Here is a 13,513-nt window from a genome sequence, read left to right on the forward strand (position 1 = left end):
AGGCAATGCGATGAGATTGAAAATATAGTCATTATTCTAAGATGTTCAGAGACAATGTTATTGTATTGTCTCTTGTTTTTGTTTACACTGATAATGATCCAATAAGAATCGAAACGTTTGTTTTGTTTTGTTTGTTACCGGCAAATTAAAGTTTATATTTTAACTAGATGACATGTTTATTTATTAACGATTTAAAAAATTTTTATTTTATAACGATTAATCTTAGGCTCGTAGCCCTTTGTCTTTATGGTTATTTATTTATTTATTTATTTATTTATTTATTTATTTATTTATTTATTCCAAAGGATATAAAAAAGGCATTATATACTAATAGTGAATTCGATTGGACGCATTCAATGCGCACTGGTGCACATTAAAGTTGTACATAAATTGACATAAAGATATGTGTTTATTATAAACATAGAAATCGGTTTAAATCGTGAAATACTTTAATGTATGGTTAGGTAAACTATGTGTTTTATAATTCTAAGTATTTGCATTTTACTTTTATACTTTTGTCAGATTAAATCAGTGTATAACGGCTTTAATATGTACCAGTGCTTCCGATCGAATTTGCCATAAGAAAAGAGGACAAAAAACTAAGTTCTGAAGATAGATATAAAAATAAATATAAATAATTCTATAGGTATTCGATATTCATATAGGTATTAAAAAAATATAATTCTATGACTATGTGTGTGATATTCGATTAATTATTTTAGGACTATCTTAAGTAATGCTAAAATGGCTTTGTGATTTATACCCAAGCAGAATAATAAATCATTATAATATAAAATAATTTCAAAATGATTCCAAAATGATCATTAAAAGTCATTTTTCAATCATTTCCGATTTTAATGTTATTTTGATGACTTATTCTGCTTAGGTAACATATTTATATCTTAAGATCATATTTAAGATAGATTTAAATATAAGAATCAACTATAAATACCAGTCTAAAATTGGGGATAAGAACTAAAGATAACAATACACTTTAAGAAGTGATATATTAGGTGTTGGAATTAATTCGTAGCGTTTTTTAATGAAAGAATGTTATTTATTTCACATGAGCATTAAAAAATACATTAATGAAAGTACTTCCCATCACTTGTAAAACGCTACGAATTAATTCCAACACCTAATATAATATATCGAAAGTGTGTTACGGAGAATAACTTCTCAGTATCTTGAGAGATTATCTTTCTGCGTGTATGTATTATTCTTCTATTAGGTTTCCTGTTGATGAATATGTACATAGACGTAATCGTTTTTGCTAATCAATTGCGTCGCAGAAAAGTTTAAAATCACAACGGAATTCGAATTTCATGCGAGTATATCCAGATGTATATGCTACATGTCAATTTCATAGACGAGAAAGTATCCTCTCGATTTAAACGGATGGAGTAATTACTGCAAAGGTCAAATCCCCACATTCATTTAAATTTATCTTGCCATAAGAGAAGAAAAAGGCTATAGAAAGGAGAGAAAAAAATGTGTGCCCTGTGAAGAACAGGCGCTCTCTCTCTCTCTCTCTCTCTCTCTCTCTCTCTCTCTCTCTCTCTCTCTCTCTCTCTCTCTCTCTCTCTCTCTCTCTCTCTCTCTCTCTCTCTCTCTCTCTCTCTCTCTCTCTCTCTGTCTCTCTTTGTAACATCTGTGCTATAAACGGAGAAGCTAAAGCTCGCAAGCGATTGGTTGGAGCGCAAAGGCGTGCGGTCGCGCCTCCAAGCCGAAATGTAAGCCACGTTCTCTCGTTCTCTCGTTCTCTCTCTCTCTCTCTCTCTCTCTCTCTCTCTCTCTCTCTCTCTCTCTATTTCCCCGTTCCTCTCTTTCTCCTTACAATCCCTAATAATAGAATAGTCTGTTATGCGAACATTGATATGACTTAACTGCGTAATACTCACTGGCGGAGCGTATATACGCGTGCTGTTCCTAGGTTTACGCTCGTGATAAACGACAATGGGATGTTGCAGCTGGGCTACCACGAAATTCTTTGCCTGCGATGAGTCCGACGCTACGGAACCGTCGCACCAGGTCGAATTTGACGAAACGCACTTTCTGTTACGCGCTTGGGTTGAATTGTCGTTTTCATGCACCGCACCCGATAAAAATACGTATAGATGAATCAGAACACTACGCAGATTGCTGCAGTGTGGACTGACCAGGAACCAGGAGTAGGACTGATCATACTCTTAGGACTGGCATAGATTGATTAACTTGGAGTCGTGAATTCTAGTGGCTTCCCGCTACGCTTGGAGCACTTGAACTGACTGAGACCAACTGAACGCACGCAACAAAACAGGATGGCAGCGCTAAAGTTCCGTACGCACGCGCGATGTATGTACTTTGGTCATCGGTGAATGTTGACTAATGTTAGAGTTAGTAAGACATTCTAGATAATCTAGGTTCCGTTAGTTCCAGGACGCATTCAGATTCCCACCAGATTATTCCTCAAGTATCATATTATCCTTGTTTAATATTTGGTGAGCAATAAGGATAAAATGACACCTCTAGATGGCACTCTGGTGGAAATCTAAACACATCCCAGGCCTCCAGGTAGTGGAGGAATAAGTTGCGTGCATGCGCGGTAACCAAAATTCCTCGTGGGAAGTCGTAGATTATTTTGGGAAATACGAAAAATAATCTCATGAAAAATTTGACTCGTGTCTTTATATTAATTATATCAACAATAAAGGTTATATCAAAATTATGGCTGCTTTTCTTTTAGGCGATATAATTTAGGCCACACAAGTTCTATTTTTGTTATTCACTGATATCCAAGAAGAATAGAACGTTTGTGTCGAGGATGTTCTCTAAAAGGAAAGTAGCCTATAATAATAAAGTTGATAAATAATGATACATGTGTATGTGATATCATGTTGTAATTTTATAATGGACTGACCGATCGTACACTGATGTCGCAATTGCATGAGTCTCGTGAAGTTGACGAGAGATGTCGTTATTGTGACGTCAAAGCAGCATCACAGTAAATGTGCGTTCGATGAGAAACAGACCAGTTTCATGAATATTCGAAGAAAGGCGGAAGTAAGATATGCTAGATAAGTCTAATCTACAAAGAATAAGAACAAAAAGAAGTTTACACTGCGCATTTAATATAAAGTAAGTCGAACTCACTTGTTTTTTTCTTTGAAGAAAAAACGCTTCGAGAAATCATACGTAGGATGTAATTAATTCGATCAGATATAAAAATATTTTTGTATTTAGGTCGCGAATGTACAAATAACAGGCTATTTATTATCTGAGTTTTAATCTTGAAAAGTATCACATAATGAAAAAATACTATATTAATTAATATATATATATATATATATAATACTATATTAAGGAAATTTATAATAACGTAACTTATTATACTATAGTATTTTTATATATTTTTATGTGATATTTTTCAGAATACAGTTTACAATTAGTGACAAATCGTTGTAAGTTAGAAGAGACGATCTCAAATTTTAATTTTTCATCACACTTTACAACGCGTTCCGAATTTTGTTTCTAATCAAGAACCTGATTATAAATTGTTCCTTTTTTTACGTATAAAAATAATAAATGAAATAATTTAGTATTTATAGTATTTATAGTATTTATAGTCCGCTCTTATTTCAAGATCGTCTAAGTAATGTCTTAAATCGCTAATATTAACGTCTTAAAACATTACTTAGCTTAGACGGTCTTGAAATAAGAGCAGACTATTATGAATACCCGCCAATAATTAAAAATAAGTATGAAATATAATTTTTAATAATATGTGTAAAATGTTATGATTTTTTTAAAAACCTAGATATTATTCATAAAATATCTTCAGTAGAAAAGTACAATTTTAAAAAATAAAGCGCAACGTAAGATAAAGAATGTAAAAACACATTTCTTACGATTAATTTAAATTAGATTATAATACATATATAATTTCATGCGACAATTTATTTCTATGCGAGATTTGATTAAGATACATTTATGAAAATATTTTATAATCATACTATTATAAAATATTTATTGTATACATTTTATACATATTTATTATATATATTATTTATATTTTTATACACAAAATGCTTATAGTAATATCTAAAAAAATAATTAAAATTTTTTTTTAGAGTATTTCAAGACACTACAGTTTACGAAATATAACTTCTCAAGAAAATATTCTTCATAAATTTTTAATCATACTATTTGCTTCTCAAGGATTTTGCTTGAGAGCTAAATAGATAGATAATAACATAGCATTCAAACATCATTCATGCAATACGTTTAGATATTCAGCGTTGAGAAACAGAATCGGCATTTCCTGAATGCCGAATTAAACGTCGACTACATGAATCTTTGTAAAGCACTCGTAATATTTAAATCACTATTATCTCTCAATCTCAATAGCGTGGGATCATCCTATAATTTCCTTTTGCAGACACAATATTCTCGGAGAAATCTTTCGATCTATATTCAAAGCAAACAAAGTAAAATGTTTTGTATGCGGAACGCAGATCAAATGGCTCATATTTCATTGATAATGTAGAATTGTCTTCTCGAATAGAATTAGTAACGGAAATGACGGATTCTGCTGAGCCCTATATTGTCTCTCCACGACTTTCCTGTGAGAACGTCACGAGAACGGTGAAAGCAAAAGCGGAAATATATTGGCGATAACAATTCTGAGAGAAACGTCGTCGATAAGCGCGAATCGCATTAATCGATAGAAATAGAAATTGTTCGTTCCGGCAGTTCGATTTCCTGCGGGCAGCTGGGAATTCATTTCAAAGAAAGAAAAGTAGGTACGACGTTTTGCTAATGCCTGACAATACCGAGACGAGCGTGGGAAACAGATGAGATTCGATTGCGATCTCGTTATTTCTTATTATCTAGTCATTCTCCAGACACTTAACGTATAATTGTGTGTTTTATAATGAAGTCTCGATTTCTCAAGGTTTCGTGGATATAATCCCCTCAGAGAACTTTGTCTTTCTCATCAGAGAAAAGCCTAAGATTGGAGTCAGACTATGCATTGAAGATTGAGATTGAAAATTGAAGATTGAAATTTCATCAATAAGAACAAAGAAATTTTGGCTCCTTTTGTTCTGATTGGTCAAACATCAATCTTTCAATCTTCAATCTCATTCTTCGATGCGTAGTTTGATTCCGGGCTAAGTCTGATTCTGGCTTTAGGTATAAAGTGGACATATGCGAAATTATCTTGAAGTAACGCCACGATTCTTAATGCGATTCTTATTAGATACAAATTAAGAATTAGATTTGCGATTTACGAAAATATTTACAACAAAGATTTGCCCTTGAAATAGCGACGTAATGAAAGTATGTCCTATTCAAAATGAACAACTAGAAATTAGGAAGCTACTTATAAATAATGGATTCATATTATCGATCAATAAACGATGCATAATTTTACAAAGAATTTTGTCTTGAAAATGTATAAATACACATATTATGCAATATAAAGAAAATAATACGAATATATTTGAACTAGTGGGTTTGTAATATTTAGCTTCAAAGAAATTTTTAGTTTATAATTAAATTTTATTTTTAAATGATTATACAAATTTAGACTTTATTTTAGCAGAAATCATAATTAAAACTTATTAATAACTAATATTTAATGTTACTAAACTTTAATTACAATCCTGATAAAATGAAGTTTGATCACAATGTTAATATCATCTTTTTAAAGTTTTTGCATTAAATATTATGGAAAGAGCAATATCAAGTCAAGTAAAAATTATTTTTATTCAAAAATACTTCATTTTTATAATAGATATAATTTTTTCTGTTATATTACTATATATATTTTCCATGAAAAAATCTGTTATTGCAAGCAATGTTTTAATAATTAAAAAACCAATTAATGATGTATATGTGCCAAATATATCTCGCAATCTAAAGATCCAAAGAGAAAATTATAATACAGATTGATCGATCAAACATTTTCAGTTAGGTAATTTATTATTACTGATCTATTCATTTATTGATTCTGAAATAAAATGAGCTACGTTCACAGTTTGCATCTCTGATATTATTATATTTATTATATTTATCACTATATTAATACTATATCGCAAAATTATTTTCTACAACTATTATTTTGTATTTGATGTCATCCGATTGAGAGTGAATGATTTAGATATAGGACATGAGATTGATGCAAGAAAATCCAATTTGCCAAGAAAAATAATTCTTAATCACTCTCAACAATTAAATTGTGGACTTTTATTATTTCAGAATACAGAATATTAACGATTTTGTATACGGTATTATTACAAAAGCTCATTTTGTTTCTGTCGATCACTCTAGATAGGAGCCGACTCGAGTGAGCACTAAATAGGATAATTCTGCGGTGATTGTCGATTATACTGATTTGGTAACATCGCGAAGATGTAGTCGTATCTTGCGTCTTTTCGTCCGGTACGCAATCACCTGCGACTAATTGTGAGCACGATGATCACGTATCTAATGGTAATCTCGGGGATGACGTTCCTCCTCGTCGGACCCTTTCCGAGGGGCAGAACTTTCACAGTGCGCTACATTCTTTGAACATTATCTCGTTTCGATCGATTTGATCGGCGCTCGGTTAATTTAACACGATGAAACTACTTGCTGCATCGCCGTCGCCTCGAATGTGTTCCTCTTCGCTAGGCGCCGATTTCAAAGTCAGTGACCAGTAATGCCTGCCTAGCACTATAATGCCGCTGTCCAAATTAATTGGACGACATCTATGATAATAGAAAATTACAGTTTATAGGGTATTATAAAATAATTCTTCCTTGATTGCGCTATATATGTATAATGAACTTGTTCAATGATGAAGTCTATCGGTACTTGCATAATAATTTATTAAACAATATTTGTTTACGATTATTAGCTGATATTTTGTTCCACATCTACAGATATTCCAAATTCAAATAAAATTAGATCGAAATAAAAAAAGCAATAAGTTAATGAATTTAGTAACATTTCTGTTATCTTTTTTTAAATCAGTTTTATTTCTGCACGGTTTCTTAAAATAAAATTTAAAAATTTTTTTTATGGCTTTCTTACAAATCCTTTTATTTATACATAATTTGAGTCTTCAACTATTTCTATAAAATTATAAAATTGTTTTATTATGTATAAAAGTGGTATAGGTAATTAATACAATTATTTCTTGTTTCAATACTGTCTCGTGATTTTTTCATTTTTTCATTTTTCAATTTTTTCATTTTTTTTAATATTTCCTGACAGTTTATAATTTCTGAATTTTTTTCTTGACTTGTAATATAATATAGACGAGAAAGCTATAATCAATATCAATGTAATATTAAATAACGGTAATGCATCCACTGAAAGATTAAATTATCAGAAAATATTATATCTTTTATGAAGCAAACTTGCTATAAATTAATGTCCTATTTTAAGATCTCGTGGCTCAAAAAAAAGAAACTGCGTTATAGCGTAGGTTACAGGTTGATCGACTCTGGTTATTGCACCTTCCCTTCGGAATCTACTTTGGTATGTAGATATCGTGGAAGGGCAGTGAAATTCTTCACTACCTGCGCATCGATGGCACTTCTCTTTGATGCTGACTAGATCTTGACTCTATTCCCATCGCGCGGAATTTCCAACGAAGCGTGAAAATCGCGTCTCTTTTCGTGAGAAGACCGCTCACGAAACGAGGTCGAAGGAAATCGGCGACGAAGATCTCGGCGATGACGCGATATCCATCCGGACTTTGACGATTGTCGGAACGGAGAAAGCGATACGTGTCGCGTCAATGATGTACTGTGACTCATTTGACATCTTTCATACAAATTTTTGCATGTGCTTCTCAACACTTCTTCTATTACTCAACATTGTGATGCGATGACATATGTAGATTCTTGAGAATCTTTCGGTTATTGACTTTATCGAGTTTCACTTTATTATTTCAACTGACTCAACTTGAGATATGAGATACGAGTTATCCGATTTTGAGTGACTAATTTGCTTTCATCTATGTAATTATAGTTCTATTCAATACTCGTACAGTGGAAACAGAAAATTTTAATTGCACGATTGCTTACGATATTAACACGATTTTTTACGTGTTCGAACTGACACTTTCAATATTGACAAACTCTTAAGTTTTCTTCTGTATATATACTCATTATATATTGGCTCATTATGTTATTCTTCTCAAACAAATAAACAAAGTATATTTAGAATATACAGATTTTTTTTCTTGATGAGAAACATAGTTCAATCAATTATACTAACAAAGATCATACAAATATTTTTACATTTTAATCTTAAATTATAATGCTAATTCTTTTTAGTAAAATGTAGCATTAAAAGAATTTGAAATTTTTTGCGTAGGATTTAATATTCCAAAAGAAAATGTTGCTCCATTCAGCTCAATAATCCCATTAATTTCTTCTAACAATAGAAGCTATCAAAAAACGACCAACACTTTGATAAAATATGAATACATACATAAAAAATATACATATAAAAAAAATATTTTTATACATATAAAAAAATTAGTCTTTCAATTTGACGCTTGTTCATGTTAAGGATTAGCTTGAAATAATTAGTTTTGATTGCTTGAACATTCCTTTATTAGCTGTATATTACACATGAAAGAGAGTTTTATATATAATACAAAGTCTATTCATGAAGGTGGTAATTTGGCTTCTACACTTATGTGTTAAAAAGAAGAGAGACTCCTCTCGCGTACAGTTATCCGTTTGTTCTCTATGAAAAAATACTGTCTCAGATGAAGTTCAACAACAGTACGGGCAAACTATACGCATTATCTGCCGGGGAATCGAAACCGAGCACGGTAACGGTTTTGCATCTGTTACCTGCATGCTACAGTCTATGCTACGTTAATATCCTGAAGTCTTCTCATCGCGTAAAAACACCGTTTTGCGTCATTGCGCTGTACTCATAGTTATACTTGACATTGTATGTTCAAGCAAACCGCAATTCGGATGATACTTCCGTAAACTTTAATTATACATATTTAAGACTTACAAGGAGAGGCTATGCTCTTCTCTTCACTGATTTTGATCAAAATTGATGAAGAGCAGAGCGTAGCCTCTCCTTGTTAGTGTGTTATGACGTCGATCAATTTTGTCAGTTTCCTTTTTTTTTTGTAATGAACAGAACAAAATATTTGGAAAACGTCGCAGAGTAGCATTAGCTTGATTTTCAAAAGTCTTTGAAAGCGTGCCGGTGGAGGCGTGGAGGCGTGCGTCAATGAGGATAAATCCAGAAGAGAAAGCGACGATTCTTGTAGTTCTGTTGCGTCCGACTGGATTCGTAGAATTATGAAAGCGTCAAAGACTTTTTGTATACTTTAAATGCGCCAACGTTATCTAGTCTTAATGTATCACTTCGTGCATCAAGTAACCATATAAAATCCAGATGCAGCAATAATGTTTTTTAGAAATCGATATTGACGTAAGTCATTTATTTTACAAGAGATATAATCAACTTTTGCTACTTCTGGACTTATTTAGGTCTCAAATTTATGGAGACCGGACGTGAAAAAATTTCGATAATTCAGCTTACAATATTTTTATTCTTGAAACAATTGGGTCATATACGAAGGGTATAATTATGACACACCCACAGTATAATCTATACGTATGCAGTTTTAAATTAAAATGGTTATTGCACTACGGTTGTTTCGTTTAAAATCATTTATAAAAACATTTTAATTAATTAATGTCAACTGAAGTAAAGCAAATTTCTTTTTGCGGATGAAAGTTCACAGACATTCAAATTTGCTTATGTATGCAAATATTTTTATCTCGAAAAATATATATATCGAATCTTTTGGGAATCGACTATTTTCTAAATTGATCAAGAATTTGTGACAATAAATACTGTAGTCTGCTTGAATGATCTTCCTCTTCGATGATATTGTAGATTTTTTTGGCAAAAATTGAACTAAGAAGGGTTTAATCGAGATAATTCCAGTAAGAGCATCCAATTAAGAAAAGAAAAACCGTTCGATTTGAAACTTTTCAACGTCAAGTATAATAAAAATTTATTTATTTATGACTTGATGGGATCAAGACAATAGTTGCAACAGTGACGAGGTTAATGAGCATTTTTAACAGTTAACAGAAGATACACTTTATACTCTAATTAGTAGAAAAAGTATACAATAGGAGAAGATCAATCTTTTCATCTTGAAATCAAACATATTATTTGAAGCATGTCATGTTAGCGTAAATACTTAAGTGCCATGCGCACATCGCAATTGTAAAAATGCAGCATTATCCTACAATAAATCTTCTTTAACAGATACTTGTAAAATTTGTAAAAGAAAGTAGAAACACTTGTTAGAACTTTTTATACATATTCGTTAATCCTTTTATATATCTAATATATTTAACATCTCATGCGTCTAATGTTTAATATCCTAATTATACATTTGAAGATTACTTTGCGCAGATTGTTATCCATATCTTCGTAGAAATTTCTATATTTCACAGCGAACCAGTTGCAAAAAATTTCCCGCCATGCGTTTACACGCACACGATTTCATCATTTTGTCGTTCGGGCATAGTGAAAGCGAAATAAAGGGCACTATTATTAGATGAAATAGAGATCGAGCAACACTACGTGCATTACAATGCCTTCATTTTAATGCATTATTGCGATGCGATGCGCACTGATCTGTGCATATTCATTGCAAGTTAGATATCACTATTTAATAGCCATGAAAATTTCACAAAACGCAATGTAACAAAGGCAAATAACTGTCAAATGAAGTCAGCAAAGAAGATTTTGTAAGAAATAGAAATATTTTGACGAGAAAAAAAAACAAATTTTATTTATTGTGCGAAATGAGAATAATTATAATCATAAAAGAGTAGTTATATAATTATTAAAAAACATTTTTGTAATAAATACGTTAATATAATTTTCGTGGCAAGGAAAGATTATAAGGAAAAATGATAACTACACTAATTGTATAAATAACATTCTAATAAAATTTTGTGAAAAATTAAATTCATTTTGTTATTAAGATGATTCATGCAATAGTATACAATGTTTAATACGAATAAAACATTCGATGATTTTTTTATTTAAAAAATTCAATGCTTGCTACAGCAAATTATTTATTGTGCAATCAGGACATAAAATATCTTTGTTTTTATAAAGCTGTAATTTATAATACAATGCAATTGCAAATTTACCGGAAGTTTTCTTAACGGAAAATCATGCCCTTCCTTTTGGCCCATTGAATTAATTGGTCGCTATTGAATTAACTTGTTGCTTGATCAATCGATTAGAGTTACACAAGAGTATAAGATGCACAATGGCAGTAAAAAACGCACGGCCGCGTGAGAAAATTTATGCGTGTTGCGCATGCGAACGGACAACAATATAATCACAACTATATCGCCGTCTTCCATCTCTTCGCTGCTTTGACTTTCCATAGGCATCAGCTTTCTTAATGAATTTCCTACAAGTTAGATCGGGGTCGTACGAGGCGCGGTAGTGATGATATAGCGCATAGTAGGCAAGTTGCGGGAAAACACCACACACGCACGAAGAACAATTTAAGTATACTAACAGCGTGCACATGTAGTCTGGGAAAAAAAGTGCACCACCTGCAGAAGTTTTGCAATAGTAAATCCGTCATATCCGTACATGTCCGTTAGTTTCATGGAAAGATCGAATCTTCCTCAGATTCAGTACTTTGGATACAAATCTCTTATAATGGAATGTAGTTTAGTATTCAATTGGGAGAGGAACTTTCTCAATTTAAAATAGACATGAAAGATAGTCGTGGAATCTGTTAAGTTATCCCAAAAATTCTATTTCTTACTTTATAAATGACACAGTTTGTTAAAATATATACGAGCCATTCTATTTTGTTTTTTTATTACCTTTCTCCATCTCTCTGGAAACCTTATATCATTTTCTCAAAGTTTCTTTAATTTATTCGTATTGATAGAGATGATTTTTTGTGTCATTTAAAGAACTGATTTTTTTTATCACGAAGAGAATTTCTTATGGGAAGAAACAAGTAGTATAGTCAGAAGGAATGAGATCCAGAGAATAAAAAGGGATAAAACATCCCAGATAAACGCTAGAACTCATTCGAGATGTGCGCTCTTTAGTCGTCCGTAGACAAGTTACTGATATTTGATTGATATAAAGTCTGTTGGTGTTACTTGCATTTTTTACATTTTTTTTCAGCATCTTCGCTTTCTCTCTTTTCAACGATCGAATGTATATTTATCTCGTTTTGAGTAAAAAAATTTTTGAAGATTTTAAACAACGTAAATAAACTTATATACCTTATTCTCCTTAAACCTCAATCCTTCTGGCTATTATCTTTTTCTCTAAAAAAAATTCTATTTATGACAAAAAAATCAGTTCTTTACAACATAAAAAATTATCTCAATCTGTTGAGATAATTTTTACAAAAATAATATATTTATTATTTGAAATTGAAAAGATGCTGTCTGCTCGGTCCTTTTACGAAATAAAGACGTGACATATATATTACTGGTTTTTCTATTAATCTAACTAACGAAGAAGCTTATATTCGCCCAAGGAACACACAAAAGTCATTAAAAATGATTTTATTTTTAATTCTTAAGTTAATAAACAATTAAATTTTGTAGCTAAAAATCATTTTGATGTCAAAGTACACTTTAACTTTCTCTTGACTTGGCGTGTTCCTTGAACGGTTCTACTTATCTCAAGATTAGGACACGCCGGTCAACGAACTCTCTTTTATACGCGCTCGGGTCGTCTGATAATTATCCAATGAAAATCTTCGAAAGTTTAATAACGCGCATAAAGATGATAACGTAGTAGAGACTCATGGATTCAGTCATCATTGCGAGGCTTGGCGGTCGAGATGAAAGGTAAGAGAGAAAAGTTTAAATAGTTCTTTCTTTGCAATTAAGACGAGTTTAGATCACGCGGCAGGAAATTCCTTACATGGCGATCGTTCCGCTAGAAAATTAAGGTGATAAAGTTGTATCTTGGTTTGTTCCGCGATCTAAAATGAAATATCGAACGATAAGGACCGTGGCGATTCATAATAAGGAAGCTTATAATAAGGAAAGTTCCATGCTTCTAATGAATATTTTGCGAGGAAGTGACTAAAAATGGCAGTGGCAATATAATGTAGTTATCTCGCTTCCTTTCTCTTTACATATAACAACGCTAACTATATAAGACAAAATATACAAATTACTTAATTTTCTCTCCTTACACATCTTGTTGAAGAAAGTACAATAATTGTTTCACGAACAATACCGTAACTGTTTCCAAGAAATCAATGTATTCTACATATGAAATGCGTGAACTGACGAAAGGAAATTCTTCGCATAAAATTGTGGAAAAGCACCGTAAGATAATTTACGCGTAATACTCATTTTGTGCAAATTCGTAGTGGCTAATTACTCCGAGTAACTCGTACATGGAATTGTGTGCTTTTTTATCATCAGTTAATTTGCTAATTTAATTTTTCACACATATACAGAAAGAATATGATAAA

At 31.7% G+C, this 13,513-nt stretch overlaps 1 protein-coding gene across 4 annotated transcripts in view; it reads right to left on the reverse strand.

Moving 5' to 3' along the window:
• The window catches only part of whd (carnitine O-palmitoyltransferase whd), a 28,378-nt gene extending 26,042 nt beyond the window's left edge, over positions 1-2,336 (reverse strand). For 2 of the 4 annotated variants that reach the window (XM_011061731.2, XM_011061730.2), the window contains exon 1: positions 1,902-2,334. The gene's annotated coding sequence lies outside the window, so the exon portion shown is untranslated. Of the gene's footprint in view, positions 1-1,887 lie in introns of all 4 variants that reach the window. The other 2 variants (XM_087414083.1, XM_011061729.2) reach the window with 2 other exon arrangements.
• Positions 2,337-13,513: the final 11,177 nt, after the last annotated feature.

The sequence above is a fragment of the Acromyrmex echinatior genome, chromosome 15, assembly GCF_024713525.1.
Source record: "Acromyrmex echinatior isolate Ae372 chromosome 15, ASM2471352v2, whole genome shotgun sequence".
Classification (NCBI taxonomy): Eukaryota; Metazoa; Arthropoda; class Insecta; order Hymenoptera; family Formicidae; genus Acromyrmex; species Acromyrmex echinatior.